Source organism: Macaca nemestrina, chromosome X, assembly GCF_043159975.1.
Source record: "Macaca nemestrina isolate mMacNem1 chromosome X, mMacNem.hap1, whole genome shotgun sequence".
In the NCBI taxonomy this organism is placed as follows: domain Eukaryota; kingdom Metazoa; phylum Chordata; class Mammalia; order Primates; family Cercopithecidae; genus Macaca; species Macaca nemestrina.
The window spans coordinates 31533063-31560645 of NC_092145.1; the positions used below are offsets into that span (position 1 = coordinate 31533063).

At 41.9% G+C, this 27583-nt stretch overlaps 1 long non-coding RNA gene and 1 pseudogene across 1 annotated transcript in view; one reads left to right on the plus strand and one right to left on the minus strand.

Annotated features, from left to right (window-relative positions):
- The window catches only part of LOC139360762 (uncharacterized), a 59687-nt gene that overhangs the window by 24191 nt on the left and 7913 nt on the right, over positions 1 to 27583 (minus strand). The gene's annotated exons all lie outside the window — the stretch shown is intronic.
- LOC105468561 (zinc finger protein interacting with ribonucleoprotein K-like) lies at positions 1181 to 17714 on the plus strand (annotated as a pseudogene).

Genomic DNA, 27583 nt, shown 5'->3' on the forward strand with positions numbered 1-27583 from the left:
TCACCATGTTGGTCATGCTGGTCTCAAACTCCTCTAAGTATAAAATCTTGTGGGATTTACCCACTAACAAAATTAAACAGATGTTACTATTCTGCCTTATTTGCTATACATGTTTATTCATATTTTAATGCTGTATTTGTAAGAAATGAAATGTTACATCTATATTCCTTCATCATCCCTTCCTTCTCTAAACTAACTACTATCCTAAAACTGGTGTGTATCTTTCCCATGCATGATTTGCACTTTTACTATAAATAAATGCACTCATCAACACTAAATAATTTTGTAATATCAGGTTTTTTTTTTTTGTTTTTTTTTTTTTTTTTTGAGACGGAGTCTCTCTCTGGAGTGCAGTGGCTGGATCTCAGCTCACTGTAAGCTCCGCCTCCCAGGTTTAGGCCATTCTCCTGCCTCAGCCTCCGGAACAGCTGGGACTACAGGCGCCTGCCACCTCGCCCGGCTAGTTTTTTTTGTTTGTTTGTTTGTTTGTTTGTATTTTTTAGTAGAGACGGAGTTTCACCGTGTTAGCCAGGATGGTCTCGATCTCCTGACCTCGTGATCCACCCGTCTCAGCCTCCCAAAGTGCTGGGATTACAGGCTTGAGCCACCGCGCCCGGCCTATATCAGTATTTTAACTTATGGGAAATACCAGTGCTTACAGCAAGTTTTTAGCCTTAAATATTAGGATAACCGTATAAAGTTGCCAATATTTGATCATTATTTACCTATACAAAAGAGGCCGGGCACAGTGGCTTACACTTGTAATCCCACCACTTTGGGAGGCTGAGGCGGGTGGACCACCTGAGGTCAGGAGTTTGAGACCAGCCTGACCAACACGGTGAAACCCCGTCTCTACCAAAAATAGAAAAATTAGCTGGGTGTGGTGGCGGGCACCTGTAATCCCAGCTACTTGGGAGGCTGAGGCAGGAGAATCGCTTGAACCCAGGAGGCGGAGGTTGCAGTGAGCCGAGATCGCGCTATTGCACTCCAGGCTGGGCAACAGAGCGAGACTCTGTCTCAAAAAGAAAAAAAAAAAAAAAAAGACAGGGTATTGCTCCAGTGGCAGTCATTTTAGCAGCTCTTGAGTCCATCCAGGCCATCCGAGCTTTGGGAGCGCGTTGTTTGGCAAGAGGGCAGGAAGGGGCGAGGGGAGGGGTTCTCCTGCTGAACAGTGGCGGGTATGGGGGTCGGCGGCGGCGGGGGTGACAGCTTTACTCGGGTCCCCACGCTAGTCTTGGTCCTGGTCCCAGTCCCGCACCGCCCACAGGCTCCGATGGCAGCGGCAGCGGCAGAGCTGAGGGCCCTGACTCAGGTTGCCATGACTACAGAAGCACATATAAATCTCACAAAGGGCTGTTTGAACTTTGAGGACATCGCCATTTACTTCTCACAGGAAGAGTGGGGACTTCCTGATGAGGCTCAGAGACTCCTATACCTTGAAGTGATGCTGGAGAACTTTGCACTTGTATTTTACCCAGGATTTTGTACAGAAATACTGGGTGTGGTGGAGCCTGCAGCAAGCTAGTTGGAATGTGCCTCTTGTAAAAGTAGCCTCACTGGGTTGTGGGCATGGTAAAGAGGATGAAGAGACACCTTCTGAGCAGAATGTTTCTGTGTCACAGTCTAAGGCAGGTTCATCCACACTGACGACTGAACCCTGTGAGATATGTGTTCCATTCCTGAAAGATATTTTGCCTCTGGCTAATCTCTCTGGGAAGGAACCATACTTGGTTGGAGCACGTGCAAACCAGTACCAGCACAGAAACATCACAGTGCAAAGAAATCCTTGAAGAGGAACATGGACAGAGCCTCGTATGTGAAGCGCTGCCTTCTCCGTCTGTCAGGGAAGTCCTTCCACAAATGCGAGGTTGGGAAGGACCTCCCAGTCATCTTGGGGCTTCTAGGTCCCTGGTCTTTCCTAAAACTGAGAAGCCCAATACGATCACCAAATGTGGAGAGGACACTCACAGTCAACAAAGTTATTACAAGTCAGGTCAGTGTGGGAAGCTTCCAGGCACAAACACTCCTGTTCACTGTCTAAGAGTCGACACTGGAAAAAGCCTTTATGAGTGTATCAAATGTGGGAAAGCCGGCCAGGCACAGTGGCTTACACCTGTAATCCCAACGCTTTGTGAAGCCAAGGTGGGCAGATCACCTGAGGTCAGGAGTTCGAGACCATCCTGGCCAACATGGTGAAACCCTGTCTCTACTAAAAATACAAAAAAAAAAAAAATTTGCCAGGTGTGGTGGTGTGCACCTATAGTCCCAGCTACTTGGGAGACTGAGGTAAGAGAATTGCTTGAACCCAGGAGGCAAAGGTTGTAGTGAGCTGAGATCACGCCACTGCACTCTAGCCTGGACAACAGAGTGAAAGTCTGTCTCAAAAACAAAACAAAACAAAAAACGGCAAATGTGGGGAAGCCTTCTGTGGCAAGTACTCATTTGTCTAGCACCAGAGAGTGCATACTGGGAAAAGACCCTCGGAATGCAATGAATGTGGAAAATTCTTTAGCCAAACCTCCCACCTGAATGACCATCGGAGATTCTGCACTAAAAAAAAGGCCTTATGAGTGCAGCAAATGTAGAAAATTATTTAGACAAAACTCCAGCCTTGTTGACCACCAGAAAATACACACTGGAGCAAGGCCTTATGAGGGTAGCCAATGTGGGAAATCCTTTAGCAAAAAAGCCACTTTTGTTAAACACTGAAGAGTTCACACTGGAGAAAGGCCTTATAAGTGTGATGAATGTGGAAATTCCTGTAGTCAAAGTGCCATTCTTAATCAACACCAAAGAATTCACACCAGAGCAAGCCTTAAGAGTGTGGCCAGCACGGGAAATCCTTTAGTCAGCAGAGAGTTCACACTGGAGAAAGGCCTCCATCCTTATTCAATACGAGAGAATTCACAATGGAGCAAGGCCTTATGAGTGTGGCCAGCGTGGAAAGTCCTTTAGCCAAAAGTCTGGCCTTATTCAACATCAGGTGGTTCACACTGGACAAAGGCCTTATGAGTGCAACCAATATTGGAATTCCTTTAGCCAGTGCTCCAGCCTCATTCATCACCAAAAATGTCATAACACGTGGAGGCCTCATGAATGCAGCAAACGTGGAAGAGCGTTTACCTTCAAGATCTATCATCATTTAGCTCCTGAAAGTCCACACTTCAGAAGAGCCTTAGACCTAGAGAGAATGTGCTGTCTCTGTAGTATTGTGGCAGTGGAGAGCATTTATGAGGGAGCCACCTGCCTGAAGTTGAACCTTATGCTTCCAAGTTTCTCTGGTAGAAACCGTCTCCCCTCTACTACCTTGCACAGTAGGAATTGGTCACCCTGATGTTCTGAGGCAAGGCAGACATCTATGTGTTCTCTTCTTTGGAGGAAATCTCGAGCAGTCTGAGCCTTTAGGGGAAATTCATTCCCTTTTCTGACTGATCACAGCATACATCAGACCCAGTTTTGGCCAGGAGGGCCCAGCCTGGGTTCTGCTGGAGGTTTATGTGGAAGGCTTCCCTTCATGGAAATTCTTGGTCTCACACAACTCTTGGTCATTCTTCCAGCCTCCTAGTCACCACCTGGCAACTGACTGCCTCACATTGCTCCAGTTTATGCACTAACAAAGGCTATATATATACATTTTTTTGAGACAGGGTCTCCCTCTGTCGCCCAGGCTGGAGTGCAGTGGTGCGATCTCAGCTCACTGCAACCTCCACCTCCAGGGTTCAAATGATTCTCATGCCTCAGCCTCCTGAATAGCTGCGACTACAAGTATGCACTGCCACTAAAGGCCTTATATTTGAATCTACCTGTGATCTTGGGGTTTTGTTTACTATGTGCAGTGGGTGGCAAACAGACTTGAACTCTATATGAAGGAGTGGACAGCTTTTGTGGGCCTCTACAGAAAAAGTAAAATGACAGAGTAATTCTCATTCTGGTTTTGGTCATATTTGTTTTGCTACCTAAGGTCTCCTAGGAAACAATGCAAGGTTTCGGTTATTCTAATTTGTGGCCTGGATGCCTATACTTTCTGTGAGACTAGAAGTTATCCTGAGGAAAGGCCAGCTGTTATGACAAGCACCTGTGCTTCGGGGAATAGGACAAATTTGTTCCATTGTTCCCAGAGGATGTCATATGATGCCCAGGACTGTTGAGAAGTTTTTCACGAGATTCTATAAGGAGACATGCCCTGATATCAAACATTCCATAGGCTGATGTCACTCAGAAGATTATGGGAGTCAGGTGTGAACTATAATTGGTACAGAAATACTGGATATGGTGGAGACTGCAGCAAGCTGCTTGGAATGTACCCCTTATAAAAGTGCATTTACAAATCTTCCTATGACTGTGGCTTTGAGCAAGTGACAGGACCTAGAAATCTGTGTATCGCCAATAGCTGAGGTCATTGTCAGCAAAAATAATTAACTTTTTTTTTTTATTCTTGTTGACTTTCTAGGTTGTTTACATCAAGTCTGTTGCTGTAGAAGCAGGAAAAGGATAAAGATAATAGAAGTCTGGCTGGGCCCAGTGGCTCACACCTGTAACCCCAGCACCTTGGGAGGCCAACGCAGGAAGATCACTTGAGGCCAGGAGTTTGAGACCAGCCTGGCCAACATGGTAAAACCCCATCTCTACTACAAAAATTAGCCAGGCGTGGCGTGGTGGTGAACATCAGTAATCCCAGTTACTCAGGAGGCTGAGGCACAAGAATCGCTTGAAACCGGGAGGCACAGGCTGCAATGAGTTGAGATCACACCACTGCACTCCAGATAATAGAAGTCCTACAGGATGGGGATGTAGGACTTGTGATTTCCACCAGTGTTGCTATTGTCTCAGACTACAACAGCCTACAGTGCTTGCCGATATTTCCTGCACTTATGGATGCAGGGTTGCCCTTCCTCCAGCCTGAAGGAAAAGAGAGTTCAGTCAACATGAGGTTGCCAAGCCTTCTGGTTTCTAAAAAGTGGGAGATCAGGCCAGGCGCAGTGGCTCACGCCTGTCATCTCAGCACTTTGGGAGGCCAACGGGGGCAGATCACCTGAGGTCGGGAGTTCGAGACCAGCCTGCCTAACATGGTGAAACCCCATCTCTACTAAAGATTAAAAAAAAAAATAGCCAGGCATAATGGTGGGTGCCTGTAATCCCAGCTACTTGGGAGGCTGAGGCAGGAGAATCACTTGAACCCAGGAGGCGGGGGCTGCAGTGAGCCAAGATAGCACCATTGCACTCCAGCCTGGGCAACAGAGTGACACTCCATCTCAAAAAAGAAAGAAAGAAAGAGAGAGAGAAAGAAAGAGAGGAAGGAAGGAAGGAAGGAAGGAAGGAAGGAAGGAAGGAAGGAAGGAAGGAAGGAAGGAAGGAAGGAAGGAAGGAGAGAAGAAAAGTGGGAGATCAGGTATTTTATTTTGAAACATGTTTTACAAACTTCCTTGATGAATAAGTGACATGCCATGGTATATATGTATTTATGGTATATAATTTGAAGAGTTTGTCATATGAGCCCATGAAACCACCTGATATGGTTTGTCTGTGTCCCCACCCAAATCTCATCTTGAATTCCCATGTGTTGTGGGAGGGACCCGGTGAGAGGTAATTGAATCATGGGGGCAAGTCTTCCCTGTGCTGTTCTCATGATAGTGAATAAGTTTCATGAGATCAGATGGTTCTATAAAGAGGAGTTTCCCTGCAGAAGCTCTCTTCATTTGCCTGCCTCCATCCACATGTGACTTGCTCCTCCTTGACTTCTGCCAGAATTGTAAGACTTCCCCAGCTATGCGGAACTGTAAGTCGAATTAAATGTCTTTCTCTGGTAAATTGCCCAGTCTCAGGTATGTCTTTATCTGCAGTGTGAAAATGTACTTATACACCACCCTAATCATGATCATGAACATATTCATGATTCACCTCATGTTGTTTTACAATCTGCCTGCACTTTCCAAGGCCTTCAAGAGTCCAGTGATTTACTTTCACTACAAGAGAATAGTTCGAGTTTTCTAGAATTTTATGTGAATGGAATCATAAAATATTTACTCCTCTTTTCCTAATGTTTTTCATACTGCATAATTATTTTAAGATTTAGCAATGTTGTTTACATGAATCATTCATTTGTATTGCTGAGAAATAATTATTCTGTGGATATGCCACAATTTGGATAAATAATTGGATGATTTCCAGTTTGGGGCTGTTATAAATAATGCTACTATGAACACAGGCATATAATTCTTAAGATGCATAAATGTTTTATTTCTCCTGTTCCAATAGTACAGTGTATGTGAATAGTACAGTGTATGCTTTATTTTTAAAGAAACTACCAAACTATAACCTAACTGTACCATTTGCATTCCCATCAACAGTATGTGAGCCTTCCTGTTTCTCTACATTCTTGCCAATACTTGGTATGGTTAGTCTTTTTAACTTTAGTTGTTTTATTAGCTGTATAATAGCATCCTTCTGTGATTTTATTGCATTTTTCTGGTATTTTATGGTATTGACCATTTTTTGTGTGTCTATTTGCTACCTGTATATCTTCTTTGGAAAAATGTTTGTTAATGTATTTTGCCTATTTTTAAATGAATGTTGGTGATAGTTCCTTTTTCATTAATAAATAGACATGTATAACAAAAAAGACAAATTTATATTGCCTGGCCCAATATATATAGAGAGAGAGAAAGAAGAAAGGCTGAAAATTAGTGGATTAAGCATCCACCTCAAGAAGTTACAAACAGAAAAACAAAAACCAAAAGGTGAAGAGAAAAAAAAGCAAAAATAAATAGAAACAAATGCCATAGTAACCATACATAAAACAGAGAAAATCAACAAGGCCAAATTTTGTTTTGTTTTGTTTTGTTTTGTTTTTGTTTTTGAGACGGAGTTTCGCTCTTGTTGCCCAGGCTGGAGGGCAATGGTGCAATCTCGGCTCACTGCAACCTCCCAGGTTCAAGATATTCTTCTGCCTCAGCCTCCCAAGTAGCTGGGATTATAGGTGCCCACCACCATGCCCGGCTAATTTTTGTATTTTTAGTAGAGACAGGGTTTCACTGTGTTGATAGGGCTGGTCTTGAATCCCTGACCTCAGGTGATCCACCCACCTTGGCCTCCCAAAGTGCTGGGATTACAGGAGTGAGCCACCGTGCCTGGCCAAAATTTTTTTAAGAGTAATTAATAAAATTGGCAAACTTTTGGTGAAATTATTTGAGAAAAGAAGAGAGAAAAAGAGAACATACAAATTACCAAAACAGGATCAGAGATGAAAAGGATACTTCATCCATATGTTGAAAACATATTTTTAAATGAGTAAGGCACAAATTACCAAAACTGAACTAAGAATAAATTTTAAAATATGAACACATTTATAATAAGTAAAGAGAATCAGTAATCAAACACCTTCCAACACCTTCTAACAAAAACAAGTCCAAGAAGGCTACCAAACATTTAAAGAATTTAACATTGATCCTTCTCAAATTCTTCCAAAAACTAGAAGCAAAAGGAATACTTCTTAACTCACCCTATGAAGCCAGCGTTACACTGAAACCACAGCCAAAGACATCACAAGAAAAAACAATTACAGACCAATATCCTTTATGAATACAGATGTAAAAATCCTCAAGGAAATACTAACAAACCAGATTCTCCAGCATATTAAAAGGATTATAAACCATGACCAAGAAGGCTTTACCTACAACAGCAAGAGTGGTTCACATAAGAAAATTAATCAATATGGTAAACCACAACATTAGTTGAATGAAAGAAAAAATCCACATGATCATCTCAATTGACACAGAAAAAGCATTTGACACCCTTTCAGAATAAAAACTCTCAGAAAATTTGGAAGCAAATTTTCTCAACCTGATAAAGGACATTTATGAAAAACCCACAACTGACTTCACCCTCGATAGTGAAAGATTGAAAGCTTCCCACCTAAGTTCAGGAATAAGACAAGGTTCTCTCTCTTTCCACGGTCATTCAACATTGTACTGTAAGTTCTAGTCAGGTTAATGGGACAAGAAGAAAAAACAGCATCCAAAGTAGAAAGGAAGATATAAAATTATCTCTATTCACAGATGACACAATCCTATATACAAAAAATTCCAAAGATTCCAGAAAAAATTTACTTGAGCTAACAAATGAATGCAGCAAATTCACAAAATACAAGATCAATATACAAACATCAACCGTATTTCTATACACTAGCAATGAACAATCCTGAAAGGAAATTAAGAAAATATTTCTATGTACAATAGCATCCAAAAGAATAAAATGCCTAGGAATAAATTTTACCAGGGAAGTCAAAGACTTGTACACTGAAAACTACAAAACATGGCTGAAAGAAATTAAAGAAGACCTAAACAAATTGAAAGACTTTCTGTGTACATGGATTGGAAGACATAATATTGTTTGAGATGGCAATACTACTCAAAGTGATCTACAGATTCAAGGCAATTCCCATCAAAATTTCAATGGCCTTTTTAGCAGATAAAGAAAAGTCACGGCACTTTGGGAGGCCAAGGCAGGAGGATCACTTGAGCCCAGGAATTTGAGCCCAGTCTGAGCAACATAGTAAGGCCTCATCTCTACTAAAAATAAAAAATTAGCTGGGTCTGGTGGTGTGCATCTGTGGTCCCATCTACTTGGGAGGCTGAGGGGGGAGAATGGCTTGAGCCAGGGAGGTTGAAGCTGCAATGAGCCATGATCATGCCACTGCACTCCAGCCTGGGCAACAGAGTGAGACCCTGTTCCCCCACAAAAAAAAGAAACAAAAAAAAATAGAAAAAGAAAAAGTCAGTTCTTGAGTTCATATGGAATTGCATGGGACCCTGAAAAACCAAAACAATCTTGAAAATTAAAACAAAGTTAGAAGACTCACACTTTCCTATTTTAAGTCATAATACAAAGCTACAATAATCAAAAACAGTGTGGTACTGGCATAAAGATATACATACAGAGCAGTGGAATAGAATTAAGCATATAGAAATAAGCCCATACATCTATAGCCAATTAATTTTCAACGAGGATGCCAAATCATTCAATAGCGAGACAACTGTCTCTTCATCAAATGGTGCTGGGGCAAGTGAATATTCATATGCAAAGGAATAAAGTTGGACCCCTACTTCAGAATACATACAAAAATTAACTCAAAGTACATCAATGACCAAAAGATATTCTTGCTATGTAGCCCAGGCTGGAGTGCAGTGGTATGATCATAGCTCACTGCAGCCTCAAACTCCCAGGCTCAAGCAATCCTCCTGTCTCAGCCTCCAAAGTGCTGGGATTACAGGCATAAGCCATTGTGCCCAGCCTCAAAATCTTAAAACTCTTAGAAGAAAGCATAAGGGTAAATGTTAATGTTCATTGGCAATGGTTTCTTAGATGTGACACCAAAAGCACAAGCAACAAAAGAAAAAATAGATAATTTGGACTTCATCACAGTAAAAAACTTCTGTGCTTCAAGGGACACCATCAAAAAAGTAAAAGGAGAACCTGTTAATATTAAATGGAAAAAGCATATATTTTTGTTTTTGTTTTTGTTGTTTGTTTGTTTGTTTCACTCTTGTCACTCAGGCTGGAGAGCAATGGCACAATCTCGGCTCACCGCAACCTCCACCTCCTGGGTTCAAGCAAGTCTCCTGCCTCAGCCTCCCAAGTAGCTGGGATGACAGGCGCATGCCACTGTGTCCAGCTAATTTTGTATTTTTAGTAGAGATGGGGTTTCTCCATGTTTGTCAGGCTGGTCTCAAACTCCTGACCTCAGGTGATCCGCTTGCCTTGGCCTCCCAAAGTGCTGGGATTACAGGTGTGAGCCACTGCACCCGGCCGAAATGTATTTTTTAATTATATATCTTTAATTATGTATTTTTAATTATAATAGTGTAGTATCCAGAATAAACTAAAAAAAGGCTTAAACCTCAAAAACAAAAAGAAAAACAACTCAATTAAAATTGGACAAATTAGCCAGGTGCAGTGGCTCACTCCCGTAATCCCAGCACTTTGGGAGGCTGAGGTGGAAGGATCACTTGAGACCAGGAATTCCAGACCAGCCTGGGCAATACAACAAGACTCTGTCTCTACAAAAACTTTAAAAAATTAGACATACATGGTGATGTGAGCCTGTAGTCCCAGCTATCATGAGGCTGAGGTTGGAGGATGGCTTGAGCCCAGGAGTTGGAGGCTGCAGCGAATTATGATCACACCACTGCACTCTAGCCTGGATGATAGAGTGAGACCCTGTCTCCAAATAAATAAATGAGCAAACAAATAAATAATTTTTAAAATTTAATTTTAAAAAATAAAAATGAATTTTAGGAAAAAGATAAATTAACCTCAGTTGATAGAATGCTTTAAAAAATGAACAAAGAACTTGAGTAGACATTTATTGTGAGAAGATATACAAATGGCCAACTAGCACATGGACAGATATTAGTCATGTACATGCAAATCAAAACCACAAAAAGCTATCACAACACACCCACTAGAATTGCCTTTTTAAAAAAAAAAAAAAGGAAAATAAGTGTTGGTAATGATGTGGATAAATGGGAATTTTAATACATTTCTGGTTGTAATATAAAATGGCACAACTGCCACAGAAACAGGTTTGGTGGTTCCTGAGTAAGTTAAACAGATACTATATGACCCATCAATTACCCTCCTAGGTATATACCCAGGAGGAGAAATGAAAACATCCATTCACACAAAAACTTGTAGCAAACCTTCATAGCAACATTATTCTTAATAGCCAAAAAGTGGAAACAATCCAAATGTTCATCAACTGATGAAGGGATAAGCACAATATGGTATATCCATACAATGAAATATTTATTCAACCATATAAAGGAATGAAGTGCTGATATACATCACAACATGGATATTCCTTGAAAACATTATGTTAAGTGAAAGAAGCCAGACAAAAAAAGGCCATCTATGGTATGATTCCATTTATATGAAAGGAAAAGGCAAATCGATAGAGATAGAAACTAGATTATTACTTGCCAAGGGCTTTAGGGGAGGAGCAATGAGATATGACTGGTTAATTGGCACGAGGTTTCTTTCTAGGGTAATGAAAATACTCTGAAATTAGATCATAGTGATGGTTGCACCACATGGTGAATCTACTAAAAAACACTGAATTGTACATTTTAAAACTACTAAAGTGATTACTTTTTCTCAATTTTCAAAAATAAAAAATCCCTAAAACTGTTAACTCTGATTCCATTGGACTTAACTCCTGATCCAATATAGTGTCTGATAGCTAGTTTATGCTCAATATACATTTATTAAATGAATGCTCAAATTAGTAAATTAATAAATAGAAACACCCATCAAACATAGCCGACTGTAAGCTCCATCAGGCAAAGATTTTTGTCTGTTTTGTTCATTGCAATATTGAAACCTCGTTTGCAAAATTTATAACAGTTAGAAAACTAAGACAGTGAATGAGATCTGACCTAACAAATTCCATCTAGACTTTAACCTCCAAACTGCCCTTGGTCATTCCTGGACATGGGCAAAGCTAATTTTAGGATAAAAGTATAGTTTAACTGATAATAGCCATTCCCAAAACTAAACTGCCTTTGTAAAACTAATGAAAGGGCCACCAGGCTAGGAGGATGAGAGGGACCTGAACTCTGCTAAGACATAGGTATAGTTAAACGATTACCAGCCATTTTTCTGGAAGTCACAAGACTTGAAACTTCCCCAACTATTCCTGTAAATAACATCACTATAGTATAATCTGAGATTGGCCTTTTGAGATGTCTTTTCAGGCTTTCACATTTCTGATGATCAGATGGCCCCAACCAGACCAGCAAATCCTCTGTGGCTACCACATAGAAGCCGACTCAGTGCACAAGGACCATTTTCCAGACGGCTATGATTTGTATCCCCAACCAATCAGCAGCACTATTCCCTAAACTCTGCCCACCAAACTATCATTGAAAGACTCTAGCCTCCAAATTTTCAGAGAGGCCGATTTGAGTAATAATAAAACTCGAGTCTCCCATTTAGCTGGCCCTACGTGTATTAAAGTCTTTATTGCAAATTTCCTGTCTTGCTCTATCTGGGCAGTGGGCAAGAAGGACCCATTGGGCAGTTACAAATTTGGGAGCTCATCTGGGATAGCCCTTGTGGCTACTTGCCCACAGTTTGGCAGCCCTTCACTCGCAACAGATCCGGAGGCCAGCCCAAGCAGCTACTTAGTGCTCTTGGACCAAGGGCTTCCCCTGGCACTGTCTCTACTGCTGGGGTGCTGTCAACCCATAGTGTATGCATCTCATTGCAATGGAGAAATAATTCCCGGAAGACGTCTTGTAACCTGGTTTGGTGAGTATTCCAGGATCTGGCAACACTTGCTTCCTTCTCCTTATCTGTTGGCCTCCCTAGAGGACCTATCTGTAGCCCCATCCCAGGGACTATTGGGCTCTCCCTAGGTTGTAGAAAGAGTCTTGGTTTGGGGAGATTTTTCCCCAGGTAGATGGAGAATATGGGGCCTATTTGGAGGAATACTCTTCTGGTTTCGAATCTAGTCTGGAATTTTGGTTTGGAAGTCCTTTTGTCCATCTTTACCTCATCGTGCATATTTATAAGCATAGACAGGATTCCTCAAAGGAATTGCTGATGGAAGTCCAGCAGGCTCTCCTAGTTTTGTCTGGTTGGTCACATTTGGTGAGCCCTGAAGGAAATTCTACAGTCCTAACTCAGGGACCATCTGCTCTTCCATCTTGCTCACAGACCATCTCTTGAAACTTCTGGTTGGAGGTCATCCTACCCTACTTTGAATGAATCAAGGATGTCAGGGACCAATGAAGGCAAGTTGGAGCCTTGGAAGGTTGATATTGAGTGCTGAGCAGAGTGACTAGTGTCTGTGTTTTGTCACATGATTTTTCTCTGGCCAGAAGGGAAAATGTTAATTTGGTTCCCCCCATGCAGTCTGTTGGGCTGCTGGGCTGCATCCTGCAAAATTGAGAGATTTTGTCTATGCTTCCATGAAACAGAAAAGAATTATTTTTTTTTGAAATGTTACTTGGCTCCATATCACCCAGAAACCTGGCATGCCATTAAAAGGGTAAGAATTTCTTACCAGCCAGGTTTCTGGCCTCTCTCTCTGTGCAAACCAGTTGAGTAAATGCTAAAAGTCACTGTTTATCTCCTCTGCAAGATTTTGTTTAATAGGAAAAAGGATTTGTGAGGCTAATTTCAGGCTCCAGTTAATCTCGTGTATTTTGTGCCAAAATTTTTCTTTCTGTATTGTTCCATGTGATGATTAATACTGAGTGTCAACTTGATTGGATTGAAGGATGCAAAGTATTGATCTTGGGTATGTCTGTGAGGATGTTGCCAAAGATTAGCATTTGAGTCAGTGGGCTGGGAAAGGCAGACCCACCCTAATCAGCTGTCAGCACAGCTACAATATAAAGCAGGCAGAAAAACGTGAAAAGACTAGACTGGCCTAGCCTCCCAGCCTACGTCTTTCTCCTGTGCTGAATGCTTCCTGCCCTCGAACATTGGACTCCAAGTTCTTCAGTTTTGGGACTCAGACTGGCTCTCCTTGCTCCTCAGCTTGCAGACGACCTATGTGGGACCTTGTGATTGTTTGAGTTAATACTTAATAAACTCTCCTTTATATCTATCCTATTAGTTCTGTCACTCTAGAGAACCCGGACTAATACAGATTTTGGTACAAGGAGTGGTTCTAGAGGAACAGAATATTAAGGATGGAGTTCTTTCATTGGTTTGGGTGTTTCTGGAGTTGGCTGCTTAATATGCTTAGACCCAATGCTAAGGACTCCACTTCTAGTAGTATGGAGAACACTGATAGTTGTTGGTGTGAACTGTTTAGAGAGTTATGCAAAATAAATGCATTTGACACTCCTAATTCACTGCTTGTGAGAGACAAGGAGTTAGTGACTCTATACATAATACCTTTGACCACATTTGGAGAACCAAGGAACATAATGAAGCTGGTTGGTTGCTCCTAAGTTCAGTGGACAAAGTGATGAAAGAAAATAATGAACTCGGGGATTCTAACTCCCGGCTTCAGAAGCAGATACTGAGCCTCAAATCTGCTAAGATTGCCCTGAGTGAGAGTCTTATCTCCTGTAGAGAAAGAACTGAAAGTGTAGAAAAACAGACACAAATTCTTATCATGTGAGTAGCTGACCTGCAATGAAAACTGCATGCACAGCCTTGCCAGGTGTCTACTGTTAGAGTGAGGGCATTGATTGGAAAAGAATTACACCCTGAAACTTGGAATGGGGACATGTGGGAGGACTCTGATGAAGTTGGAGACACTGAGTTTGTAAACTCTGATGAACCTTTTTTGCCCAAAGGAACAGCTTCCCATTCCCAGTAGTGGCAACATCCCCTCCCCAATTCATGCTGCTATCAGCCTTTCCACCTTTGTCTGAGGAGATAAACCCTGCACTGCCTGAGGCAACAGTGATGGCCTCCCCTGAGGCAATTGCCAGGTAAGATAATGTTGATTCTCCTCAGGAGCCACCCCCAATACCCCTATTTGCTTCTGGACCTATAACTAGACTAAAGTCCTGGCAGACCCCTAGAGGTGAGGTTGAGAGTATGACCCATGAGGAGGCACATTAGACTTGAAAAGAACTGCTTTTCTAATGTATATAAACAGAAATCTGGAGAACAGACATGGGAATAGATATTAAGGGTATAGGGTAATGGTGGAAGGAACATAGAGTAGTATCAGCCTGAATTTATTGATTTGGGTGTACTAAGTAGGGACTCTGCATTTAATGGTGTAGAGTCAGAGTTTAAAAAAGGTTCTAACAGTTTATTTTCTTGGTTAGCTGAAATATGGATTAAAAGATGGCCCACTGTGAGCAAGGTGGAAATGCCTGATCTCCCTTGTTTTAATGTAGAGGAAGGAATCCAAAGGCTCAGGGAGATTGGGATGGTGGAGTAGATTAATCACTGCAGACCTACTCATCCCAGCTGGAAGGGTCCAGAAGATATATCCTTGACCAATGTCTTGTGAAATAGATTTATGAGGGCACCACTTGCATCTTTGAAGAGCCCTGTAATTGCTCTTCTCTGTATATCACATCTAACAGTGGGAACTGCAGTTATTCAACTACAACATTTAAATACAATGGGAATAATTGGATACCAAGGTGGCAGAGGCCAAGTGGTGGCACTCAACCATCAAAGGCAAGGTGGGTGTGGCTACTGTAATGGACAGCAGAGGCAAAGCGGCAATCAGAATAGTCTGACTTGTGTAGAGCTCTGGCATTGACCAATTAATCACAGTGTTCCTATAAGTGACGTTGATAGGAAGCCTACTGCATTTCTACTTAATTCACACAAGCAGAAAACTTCTAGGTCTAATGGACAAAAGACTAATTTGAATTATAAAAACAGAGAATCCTGGCCCCTCAATCAATTTCCAGACTTGAGCCAGTTTACAGACCCAGGACCCCTTGAATGAATGGGAGGCCGGGTCCCCTTGAGGAAAGACCCCACTACATTACTGACAATTTATGCAGTTAATTTTTCTTCCAGCCTTCCCCAAGGAGACCTCTCGCCTTTCGCCAGGGTAACTGTGCACTGGGGAAAGGAAAATGATCAGACATTTGAGGGACTAGTGGACACTGGCTCTGAGCTGACGTTGATTCCAGGACACCCAAAACATCATTGTGATCCTCCAGTTAAAGTAAGGGCTTACGGGCTGGGCGCGGTGGCTTACACCTGTAATCCCAACACTTTGGGAGGCCAAGGCAGGCGGATCACGAGGTCAGGAATTCAAGACCAGCCTGACAAACATGGTGAAACCCCGTCTCTACTAAAAATACAAAAATTAGCTGGGCATGGTTGCTCGCGCCTGTAATCCCAGCTACTCAGGAGGCCAAGGCAGGAGAATTGCTTGAACCCAGGAGTCAGAGGTTGCAGTGAGCCGAGATGATGCCACTGCACTCCAGCCTGGGTGACAGAGCAAGACTCCATCTCAAAAATAAAAATAAAAATAAAAAAAGTAGGGGCTTATGGAGGTCAGGTAATTAATGGAGTTTTAGCTCAAGTCCAACTGACAGTGGGTCCACTGGGTCCCCAGACTCATCCTGTGGTTATTTCCCCAGTGCCAGAATGTATAACTGCCATAGACATACTTAGTAGCTGGCTGAACCCCCACATTGGCTCCCTGACTGGTAGGGTGAGGGCTATTATGGTAGGAAAGGCCAAATGGAAGCCATTAAAGCTTATTCTACCTAGAAAAATAGTATATCAAAAACAATATTACATCCCTGCAGGGATTGTGGAGATTAGTGCCACCATCAAGGACTTGAAAGATGCAGGGGTGGTGATGCCCACCACACTCCCATTCAATTCTCCCATTCAGCCTGTGCAGAAGACAGATGGATCTTGGAGAATGACAGTGGATTATCATAAGCTCAACCAAGTGGTGAATCCAATTGCAGCTGCTGTACCAGATGTGGTTTCATTGCTTGAGCAAATTAACACATCTCCCGGTACCTAGTATGCAGCAATTGACTTGACAAATGCCTTTTTCTCCATTCCTGTCCATAAGGCCCACCAGAAGCAATTTGCCTTCAGCTAGCAAGGCCAGCAATATATCTTTACTATCCTACCTCAGTGGTATATAAACTCTCTGGCTTTGTGTCATAATCTTATTCAGAGACACCTTGATCACTGTTTGCTTCCATAGGATATCACACTGGTCCATTACATTGATGACATTATACTGATTGGATCCAGTGAGCAAGAAGTAGCAAACACACTGGACTTGGTGAGACATGCCAGAGGATGGGAAATAAATCTGACTAAAATTCAGGGACCATCTACCTCAGTAAAATTTCTAGGACTCCAATGGTGTGGGGCCTGTCAAGATATTCCTTCTAAGGTGAAAGAGAAGTTGCTGCATTTGGCCCCTCCTACAACCAAAAAAGGGACACAGCACTTAGAGGGCCTATTTGGATTTTGGAGGCAACATATTTCTCATTTGGGTGTGTTATACCAGACCATTGATTAAGTGACCCAAAAGGCTACCACTTTTGAGTGGGGTCCAGAACAGGAGAAGGCTCTGCAACAGGCCCAGGCTGCTGTGCAAACTGCTCTGCCACTTGGGACACATGACCCAGCAGATCCAATGGTGATTGAGGTGTCAGTGACAGATAGGGATGCTGTTTGGAGCCTTTGGCAGACCGCCATAGGTGAATCATAGCGGAGGCCTCCAGGATTTTGGAGCAAGGCCCTGCCATCTTCTGCAGATAACTACACTCCTTTTGAGAGACAGCTCTTGGCCTGTTACTGGGCTTTGGTGGAAACTGAACTTTTGACTATGACTCATCAAGTCACCATGTGACCTGAGCTGCCTATTATGAACTGGGTGCTTTCTGACCCATCTAGCCATGAAATGGGTCATGCACAGCAGCAATTCCACCATCAAATGGAAGTGGTATATACATGATTGGGCTTAAGCAGGTCCTGAAGGCACAAGTAAGTTACCTGAGGAGGTGACTCAAATGCCCATGGTCTCCACTCCTGCCACCCTGCTTTCTCTTCCCCAGCCTGCCCTGATGGCCGCATAGAGAGTACCCTATGATCAGTTGACAGAGGAAGAGAAGACTAGGGCCTGGTTCACAGATGGTTCTGCACTGTATGCAGGCACCACTCGACAGTGGACAGCTGCAGCACTGCAGCCCCTTTCCATGACATCCCTGAAGGACACTGGTGAAGGGAAATCTTCCCAGTGAGCAGAACTTCGAGCAGTGCACTTGGTTGTGCAATTTGCCTGGAAGGAGAAATGACCAGATGTGCGATTATATACTAATTCATGGGCTGTAGCCAATGATTTGGCTGGATAGTCAGGGACTTGGAAGAAGCATGATTGGAAAATTGGTGACAAAGAAATTTGGGGAAGAGGTATGTGGATGGACGTCTCTGAGTGGTCAAAAACTGTGTATCCCATGTGAGTGCTCACCAACGGGTGACCTCAGCAGAGGAGGATTTTAACAATCGTGTGGATAGGATGACCCGTTCTGTGGACACCACTCAGCTTCTTTCCCCAGCCACCCCTGTCATCGCCCAATGGGCCCATGAACAAAGTGGCCATGGTAGCAGGGATGGAGGTTACACATGGGTTCAGCAACATGGACTTCCACTCACCAAAGCTGACCTGGCTACATCCGCTGCTGAGTGCCCAATTTGCCAGCAGCAGAGACCAACACCGAGCCCTTGATATGGCAACATTCCTCTGGGTGATCAACCAACTACCTGGTGGCAGGTTGATTATACTGGACCTTTTCCATCATGGCAAGGACAGAGGGTTGTTCTCATTGGAATAGACACTTACTCCACATATGAGTTTGCCTATCCTGCATGCAATGCTTCTGCCAAGACTACCACCCATGGACTCATGGAATGCTTTATCCACCATCATGGTATTCCACACAGTATTGCCTCTGATCAAGGCACTCACTTTATGGCTAAAGAAGTGAGGCAATGGGCTCATGCTCATGGATTTCGCTGGTATTACCATGTTCCCCATCATCCTGAAGCAGCTGGATTGATAGAACGGTGGAATGGCCTTTTGTACTCACAATTACAATGCCAACTAGGTGACAATACTTTGCAGGGCTGGGGCAAAGTTCTCCAGAAGGCCATGTATGCTCTGAATTAGCGTCCAATATATGGTACTGTTTTTCCCATAGCCAGGATTCACGGGTCCAGGAATCAAGGAGTGGAAGTGGAAATGGCACCACTCACCATCTCCCCTAGTGATCCACTAGCAAAATTTTTGCTTCCTGTTCCCATGACATTACGTTCTGCTGGCCTAGAGGTCTTAGTGCCAGAGGGAGGAACACTGCCACCAGGAGACACAACAACGATTCCATTAAACTGGAAGTTAAGATTGCCACCTGGACACTTTGGGCTCCTCCTACCTTTAAGTCAACAGACTAAGAAGAGAGTTACAGTGTTGACTGGGGTGATTGACCCGGATTATCAAGATGCAATCAGTCTACTACTCTGCAATAAAGGTAAGGAAGAGTATGCATGGAATACAGGAGATCCACTAGGGCATCTCTTAGTAGCATCTCTTAGTATTACTGTGCCCTGTGATTAAGGTCAATGGGAAACTACAACAGCTTAAATCCAGGCAGGACTACACATGGCCCAGACACTTCAAGAACGAAGGTTTGGGTCACTCCACCAGGAAAAAAAAAAAATGACCTGTTGAGGTGCTTGCTGAAGGCAAAGGGAATACAGAATGGGTAGTAGAGGAAGGTAGTCATCAAAACAAACTACAACCACGTGACCAGCTGCAGAAACGAGGACTGTAATTGTCATGAGTATTTCTTCCTTCTTTTCTTAAAAACATGTTTGTGCATTTATACACTTGTATTAAGAAAATATCTCCATTTTATTTCCTTTTTCCTTTATCATGTGCCCTAATATTTATTGACTTCATATTGGCATTTAAGTATTGTTAATTTTATGTAATAGTATCTGGGTTGGGAATTGGTGCATTTCTGGTTGTACGAAGGATAGTTGTATTACGTCAGGCATAATTATGACCTTACTATTGTCTTTATTTGAAAATTATGTATGATCTCAAGAGATGTGTATGAGTTCAAGTTGACAAGGGGTGGACTTGTGATGGTTAATACCAAGTGTCAACTTGATTGGATTGAAGAATACAAAGTATTCATCCTGGGTGTGTCTGTGAGGGTGTTACCAAAGGAGATTAACATCTGAGTCAGTGGGCTGGGAAAGGCAGACCTACCCTTAATCTGGGTGGGCATGATCTAATCAGCTGCCAGCATGGCTAGAATATAAGCAGGCAGAAAAATGTGAAAAGGAGAGACTGGCCTAGCCTCCCAGCCTACATCTTTCTCCCATGCTGGATGCTTCCTGCCCTTGAACTGAACTCCAAGTTCTTCAGTTTTGGGACTCGGATTGGCTCTCCTTGCTCCTCAGCTTGTAGATGGCCTATTGTGGGACCTTGTGATTGTGTGAGTTAATACTTAATAAACTCTCATTTAGATAGATAGATAGATAGATAGATAGATAGATAGATAGATAGATAGATAGACAGACATATATATTTATAGAGAGCAAGAAAGTGCAATGTTCCACAATATATCTCATTGAAAGGATGTTTCCCTGAGGCTGCTGTGCAACATAATGCCAATCAGCCCACTCTGTAATCATATCTCACTCTGCCATTCCATAGCTCCTAAGTGTCCAAGAGCATGCATTTCTTATTTAAATGAACAAAGATAAGAGTATCGCCCTGTAGTAATAATCACTCACTCTAGGCAACTTCTATTAAACATTTTTAAAAGTATATGTTTTATATAGCTATTATAAATCAAGGTTAAAATTTTCTCATAATGCAATGTAATTTCTGGTCCCCCTAAAAGTCAAAAAGATTAGATACAAGAGGAAGAAGGAACAGACAGGAGGAAAGAGAGAATCAGACAGAATTCTGTTGACTGAGTTTTTACAGAGGCAGAGCAGGGGCTCTAAAACAGTATCTGTATGCACATAACCCAAATACAGGCCTTAATTAAGTTGATTTTTAACAACACAGATCTCAAAAGGAAAATACTTTTAAATCTTTTATTACTAGATTTTAGCTGAGACAAACAGCCTATATTTCTGTCTTTTCAAATTTTTTTTACCAAAGGTAACTTCGTATGTGAAACCAATAAGCCTTAACTAAACTTGCGAATAACCACAGACGCATAAGATGGCAAGTCATTTTTACAAGATCTGGAATTGCCCCAAAAGTAGCTCAGAGAAAGGCAAATTCAAGACAGGATATAAGAAGCTGTCCCTGGAGGGGAAAATAATCACTAAACAGCAAAAGCTGCACACATATCAATCCAGAAAGGGCTCATTCCCTATCCAGGAATTGAACCCAGGCCACGATTAGTAAAAGCTCACTAGCCTTAGCTAGTGAGTTACAACATGGGGAAGCCACCATCACTTTTCCCATAAGGAGTCTAGCGTAGTCATTTTTGAGCTTGGAAAGGATTTTAACTGCTCAAGAGAATTCTTAAGGCTAGCCATGACATGAACCCAAAAATTCCCACCCTCCAGATGGTGGAAACTAGGAGAAAGCACTCCCACATGGCCATAAAAAGAACTTTATGTACTGTCTCATCCCATAGTGTTTCCCTCTTTTGGGGATTCAGGATTTTGTGTAAAAATGGGATCTTTAATTTTGGGGAATCTGTTCTGCCACCCAGCTATGCCCGCCTATCAGGCCCTAGCAACTACATGCCTTCCTGGCCCTGTTCCTTAAAAGGCTCCACCCTAAAGCCAGTAACCCAATTAACTTACATCCTTAAGGAAATCTCCACCTGTAAAGGTGTCTGCTTTTCCTGGCCATCTTTTTTTTTTTTTTTTTTTTTTTTCTTTTTGAGACCGAATCTCACTCTATCACCAGGCTGGAGTGCAGTGGTACCATCATGGCTCACTGCAAACTCTACCTCCCGGGCTCAGGTGATCCTCCCACTTCAGCCTCACGAGTAGCTGGAACTACAGGCACATGCCACCACGCCCTGCTAATTTTTCTATTTTTTGTGAGGACAGGGTTTCTTGATGCTGCCTTTGAGTAAACTACAGGAACAAAAAGAGGGGAGAGAGAAAAGACAGATTCAATTTGTCTCATGCCATCTTTATTGGCTCTTGTTTGAAAATCTGTCTCCTCTCTATCAAAGTAAAGGTTTTTGCCTTTTCTTAAATTTTTGAGGCGGGGCACAGTGGTTCACGCCTGTAATCCCAGCACTTTGGGAGGCTGAGGCAGGTGGATCACCTGAGGTCAGGAGTTCGAGACCAGCCTGATCAACATGGGGACACCCCGTCTCTACTGAAAATACAAAATTAGCCAGGCGTGGTGGTGCATGCCTGTAATCCCAGCTACTCAAGAGGCTAAGGCAGGAGAGTCTCTTGAACCTGGGAGGCAGAGGTTGCAGTGAGCCGAGATTGCACTATTGCACTCCAGCCTGGGCAACAAGAGCGAAACTCCATCTCAAGAAAAAAAAAAAAGAAGAAAGAAAAGAAAACATTTTTGAGCTGTTACTTCAGCTAAATGAATGACTCATGATCCTATTTTGTGATATCAATTATTTTAAACCTTTGATATTCGACAAACTTTCCAAAATAATATTCTAAATTATGTCTTTTTTTTTTTTTTTTTTTTTTTGCCTCATTAACCTTTTTAAGTGCAAAAGAGACATATTTGGCTGGGCACGGTAGTTCATGCCTGCAATCCCAGTACTTTGGGAGGCCGAGGTGGGCAGGTCACTTAAAGCCAGGAGTTTGAGACCAGCTTGGCCAACACGGCAAAACTCCATCTCTACTAAAACTACAAAAAATTAGCCAGGTGTGGTGGTGTATGTCTGTAATCCCAGCTACTCAGGAGGCTGATGCGTGAGAATCACTTGAATCCAGGAGGCAGAGATTGCAGTGAGCCAAGATCATGCGATTGCATTCCAGAGAGAGACTCTGTCTTAACTTTTTTTTAAAAAAAGAGAGAGACAGAGACATACCCGGCTTATTTGGTATATTAAAATCATACAAGGACCATTGTCAAATAGAAAATGGTATTTAACTTTCCTTGGGTTATATTCATATACATATGTTATTAGTATGTGTTCAAAGTTATATGATTCCTATAATTCTGATATGCCTTGGTATATGCTATCAGTAATAATTATGACTGCTGTATTAAATTATTATGTGCCACAAAGATGACCAGATTTCCTTGTTGACTGCATCTTTAACTGTGGCTGTACTAAGACTTGTCATCCACAGACAATTGTCATCTTATTTTGATCCTTTTCAAAAGGCAGTTTATCTATAGGACTCTGACAAGTGTTTATTTTGTTTTTTGTTTTTTGTTTTTTTGAGATGGAGTCTTTGCTCTTGTTGCCCAGGCTGGAGTTCAATGGCACGATCTCAGCTCCTTGCAACTTCCACCTCCTGGGTTCAAGCAATTCTCCTGCTTCAGCCTCCCAAGTAGCTGAGGCCACAACCATACCTGGATAATTTTTGTATTTTTAGGAGAGATGGGGTTTCAGCATGTTGGTCAGGCTGGTCTCAGACTCCTGACCTCAGATGACCCACTCACCTTGGCCTCCCAAAGTGCTGGAATTACAGGTGTGAGCCACTACACCTGGCCTTGACAAGTGTTCTTGAACATAAGTCTTTGGAAAGTATTCATGAGTATTTTTAACTTTTAGCAATATAGTTATTTGCATAATTGCAATAAAAATCTGTTTTCTTTTGTAACAGGACAAAATTGGAGATACGGGTTATATTACCAAGGCTTTGACTGGAATGATATGCTTTCAGATATAAACAGATTGCTTTAAGGAATCAAAGTTGACTTATAGAGCTGGTAATAGTCCCTTGGGAAAACTGGCCTCATACCTTGTGTATACAGTCCCTGTACACGGTTCCTGACCTGTGGTAAGTAAAGAATGTCACTTTCTGACAGGCCCAGGAGCCCCTAGTTATCTTGAGACTGAGAGGAGAGGAATTCAACTAATTAATACAAATATTTGCAGGCACAGATAAATCCATGGCTGAGCTCGAGGATTTTAAAAGTCCAAGCTGAGATTCCTTATGAAAAAGCAGTTCCAGTAAGCCAATTTTATTAAAAGTGCCTACATGTCAAATAATTATTATTGTTGCCCTTTATGCAAACAACCAGGCAAAGTATAATAAGACTAAAACTTATTTTGCAAATAAATTTTTCCAATTATGATTTGTCTTTAGTAAAAATGGGGACTGGAGAGAGAAAAACTATGTTTCAAAAAATACTATAAGGTCAGGTGGTGGCTCATTCCTGTGATTCCAGCATGTTGAGAGGCTGAGGCAGGTGGATCACTTGAGGTCAGCAGTTTGAGACCAGCCTGGCTAACATGGTGAAACCCTGTCTCTACTAAAAATACAAAAAAAAATTAACCAGGTGTGGTGGCTTGTGCCTGTAATCTCAGCTACTTGGGAGACTGAGGCAGGAGAATCACTTGAACCCCAGGAGGCGAAGGTTGCAGTGAACCAAGATTATGCCGCTGCACTCCAGCCTGGGCGACAGAGTGAGACCCTGTCTCAAAAACACAAAAGAAAAAAAAAACACTATAGTACACCTGTTAGATTCTAGTCTTGTCTGTTTTTAGTTGTTGTTGTTTTTATTATTTTCGCAATTTGAACTAAATCCTGAAGTCTCTCTGAGCTACAAGTCTCCAAACTCATGCTTTCCAATTTTTCTTCCATTTTTCTGACTTGGACTCAATGAAATTGCTACTACCTTTTTCCTGAGGCCCTGCAAGCTGAAGCTTATTCCTTGTAATACAGGCAAGAAAAAATGTGTCAGATTGCCACTGCCTTCTTCCTATATAACTAAAGATGCTTTGAGACCAACATCTGGATAAATTGTGACCCACACCAACCTTTGTTTTTCTTCTGTTTCAATAGAAATGTCTCATATTAAAAATCTGTTTGCCTTCATCACATATAGAGCCCCAGCCCATCTGCAATACTACCTCCTGAAATAGGACAGAGCTGTTTAACTGAACTGATCTATTCTCTGAACTAAAAACTGACTAAAAAAGATATGGCATGGTATATTTAAATTTACTCTTTCCTGTTCATCCCAATTTGTCTACCAACAACCTCTAACACAAATCTTTCTCAACTAGTGACCCTGTGTCTGACTGGTTCTCAGAGCTATTCACCTGGATCCCTTAGGGCTTTAGATAAATTCTACAAGGACTTCTGAAGCTAGGACTTTCACTCGTTATATTAGGACTCATTATCTTATAGTTTGCTGTCAACCTCCAACCAGGCTGTGAATACATCCAGACAGCTACAAAGCAGTTTCACTACGCTTACACTGGAGCCAATCCTATCCCAACAACACCCCCTGTCAGCAGAAAGAAGTTAGAGCAGTTGTTGGCCTTTTCCCATCTCCGTAGCTCACACCTAAGAATAAGGTGTGGTGAAACCCAAAATAGGGGATTGAAACCACCTTTGCAAAAATTATAACAGTTAGAAAATTGTAACAGTAAAAGAGATCTGACCAAACCAACTACATATTGCCTTTAACTGCCAAACTCCCTGGCCATGGGCCAAGCTAACTTTGGGAGATATTTAGTTTATAGTTTAAATGATAATAGCCATTCCCAAAACTAAACTACCTTTGTAAAACTAATGAAAGGGCCACCCAGTTAAGAGGATGAGGGGGGCCTGAATTCTGCTAAGATGTAGGCATAAAAGATTACCAGACATTATTCTAGAGGTCATAAGATTTGCAACTTCCTCAATTACTCTAGTAAATAACATCACTATAGTATAACCTAAGATTGAGATGTGTTTTCAGGCTTTTGCATTTCTGATGATCAGATGACTCCATCCAGACCCACTACCCCAACCTGTGGCCTTCACCCAGAAGTGGACTCAGCACGGGAGGACCGTTCTTCACACCCCTATATTTCCATCTGCAACCAATCAGCAGCACCCATTCCCTAGCCTCCTGCCTGCCAAACTATCCCTGAAAGACCCTAGTCTCTGAAGTTTGGAGGAGGCTGATTTAAGTAATAATAAAACTCTGGTATCCTGTTTAGCTGACTCTACATGTATTAAACTCTTTCTCTATTGCAATTCCCCTGTCTTGATAAATTGGCTCTATCTGGGAAGCAGGCAAGAATAACTCATTGGGCAGTTACAGTATTCCCCAGTGCCTGTAACAGTGCTGACCACATAGCAGGTGTACAATAAATATTTCCTAAATGAATGGATTAATGAGTTCTGCTGGTTTCTTATATGGGCTATTGCCTGGGTGGGATCACAATGGTCCAGGATCTGCCTCACGAAACAGTTCAGTCAGTGTACCAAGATTTACTTGTCTCTGTGGAGCTACCACACACTTACTCAAACTGGCAGGAAGTTCTTTTGTAGTGGAGTAGCTGCTGAGGGGAGTAATTTGAACAAACTATTATTTACTTAAATTTTTAAAAACTGCCATCTTCTTCATTGTAGAGAAGATACAAAAAATTCTCTTGGAGCATATTTATTCAGTGCAAAGGTTTTGAGAGTTTCTCTTGTTCAACGGAGAGGTGTATAAGTAGTTATTGCCCTGAGTAAATTGGTAACAGGAGGATCTTTCAGGTCTTCACTAAGTCCATCCCTCTAGTATGCAGATCTGGGAAGAAAGCTGTAGAGCATAGGGTCTTCTGTGGTGAAGATAAATGAAAAGAATGAGAAGCGAACCTCTCCCTTCAGATTCCAAGCTAAGGAAACCTGTCAACTTGAACTCAACCACAAAAGTCCTTACCAAGGCAGGGACCTGGAAGAGAAAGCAGATCCCAGAAAAAATTACCAAGAAAATAAAAAGAGATAACCCAATAGGTGAGCCGACACTTGAATCATTGTGGAAAATGGGAACCAGTAGTTCTGGGTTAATGAGCTGATAAACCTCAAAACTGATCCTGCATGGTTCCTCCTGAAGGTAAACCATGCCCTGGTCCTGTAACTTTGTGAGATGCTTGGACCGTTTGTCTTAAAGCACTCATATGTCGTTGGTGCTGGAATCTGCCAACACCCACGACAATGACGGGAACAGGGGGTATAACACTGACTTTAGCATTTTGGGTACCATCCACTGAGGCAACACTGCTGTATGAACTCAGACAATTTTTAGAACTTTATCTAGAGAGCTTAGGCCAATGGCTGAACAAACCTCTAGAGAATTCAATACATTTCAGCCCTGATCAAGTGGTTTCTGGTAGCAATATTATCCAGGATCAAAGGTTCCCATTTCAGCACAAGGAGATGAGTAAGTGAGATGCTTTAACACACAATGCCCACCCCCAACCTCAGGTTAGTAAACACTTTGGAGTCAGAGGCATACAAAGGGGAACATATGGGACTTGAAGAGAAAAGACAGGTTTTACACTAATTTATCCAGGTACTTTATAATTGGGAGTGGGCTAGCTTATTATTCATAACTGAATCAAAGTCCAATCATACTATAATCAAAGTACCTCTATTACTTTTTCAAAATAAAAATTTCTTATGGTTGTCTCTTGATTGTAAAAATGCTTCATAGATATGGTAGAAACTTTAAACAATATAGAAATGTATTAAGAAACTAAAAATCACTTCTGAATCCCACCACACAGAAGTGACCACTGTTAACGTTTTGGTAAACATATTTCCAAAAATCTTTCCTTGTATACCGTCACACACCCCCACCCCCAACCCCACAACCCCCTTGTATACAACAACACTCCTTCCCACCCCCACACACTCTTTGCCTTTCAGTGACTGGTACACATCACCATGTTTAACCAATACTTAGTGGTCCACTAAATGGATGTATCATAACTTATTTAACCAATCCTCTATCAATAGACATGCAAGATATCACCAATATTTTGACATTATAGATAGCACTGCAATAAACAACTACTTATATCATTTTTTGCATTTTTAAAATTTTTGTGTATTTATTTACCTTTATTTTATCTGTTCTCACAATCTATTTACTTATTTATTCATTTACTTTTAGAGAGACAGGGTCTCACTCTGTCATCTTGTTATAAATAAA